Source organism: Procambarus clarkii, chromosome 15, assembly GCF_040958095.1.
Source record: "Procambarus clarkii isolate CNS0578487 chromosome 15, FALCON_Pclarkii_2.0, whole genome shotgun sequence".
Classification (NCBI taxonomy): Eukaryota; Metazoa; Arthropoda; class Malacostraca; order Decapoda; family Cambaridae; genus Procambarus; species Procambarus clarkii.
The window spans coordinates 34,219,747-34,221,318 of NC_091164.1; positions in this window are offsets into that span (position 1 = coordinate 34,219,747).

Here is a 1,572-nt window from a genome sequence, read left to right on the forward strand (position 1 = left end):
GGACAATTATTGTGCATGTGTAGTATGTATATTTATGAAGTATATTTGGCATATTTAATGGCATTTAGTTAATGCCACTTAGTGGCATGTCTCTGCACCGTTTCCAGTTTGTTGATATGCTTTCTAAGATATGGGCACCATTCAACTGCTGCATACTCCAACTTTGGTCTAACAAAAATTGTGAACAATTTCAAAATTTCTGTTGAAGAAATCCTGTTTCCTAGTTCTGCATCTGTTTTGGTACAACACCTCCTTTTTTACTAGGCCTGCAATTATGAATGCCTTTATAACTAGCTAAGTTGTAGAGTTGGGTATAGTCTTTACTTAGCCGAGTTTCTGTTAAAATGAGGGTCCGTCTAATTACCACAAGCTACCACAAGCTTCACAAAGCTTCCTGGCAATACGTTAGCAATGAATAAATATAATATGTTAGGTTAGGTTGACCTAACTTAACCTAACCGACGCTTGGATCGTCGACTTGATTTTGCGTCCCCAGCTCTTTATTTTCATCTAATTTCTTTATAAAAAGATACTTTTTCAGATTAAAATTATGTTTTTTTGTGTTGTACATTCAGCACCAACATTATAATGAGTAAATATATCATATTTATTCATTACTAACGTATTGCCAGGAAGCTGAGTGGTTAGGTCTCGATAAATTTCCTGGTATAATATTATTGTTTGCTATTCTCCATCTTAGACTAGGCAAGTTGAAGTCACCTAGGAAGATAATATGAGGTATCGAGTTCTCCATTTTGTTTATCTGTTCTGTGAATTCCTCGGCCGTTGCATCTGGCGGTTTGTATATTAGAATAATCACTAAATTTATTTTCTCTATTTTTAATCCCAATACCTCTATCACCTCATTTGTAATGTTAAGGAGCTCCGAGCATACAAGGTCTTCCATAGTATACAGACCCACTCCTCCATGTGACCTAATTTTCCTATCACAGTTGTGTACTTTTCGAGACTACATTTCAAATATTCCCTAACATACATGGCTTCTCCCCCCTCTTTGTGTAAAATAGTTTAAATTCATTTATGGGACATTCAGCAAATAGTTCTCTATTTTTTACATTCATCAATGTTTCGGTACGTGCAATAGTATGTATTGTTTCATTGCAGATAACAGCATTTAAATTTTTTTTGTTTCTTAGACTTAGACTCGTACTACCAAGTTGCTGTTGGCAATTGGATAATTTTTTTATGAAGTCATTTGTTATTTTTTCCCCTACTTTAGTAATTTATGCTTTTGATCTCAATTAGTTTTATATCCCAGCTTTTTAATTTTTTCCCCTTATATATTGCCATCTTATCTGTCTGCTTTACATGGCTTAAGCAGAGTCATGTCTGCTTAAGCCTTTGTTATTTTACTAATTTACCTGTTTTAATTATTATTTGTTTTCAAAGTTTAGTTTACCCCATTTTATTTGCTTTTTGCAGTACAGTACTTTACTAATAATCTTGTAATAGTAATTGCTAATGTAGCACTTGGCCTTTCTCCTTCAGAATGTATGCACACATTATAGAAAGAAGAAGAGAATACCACACAAGATGGCAGCGTATGTCACG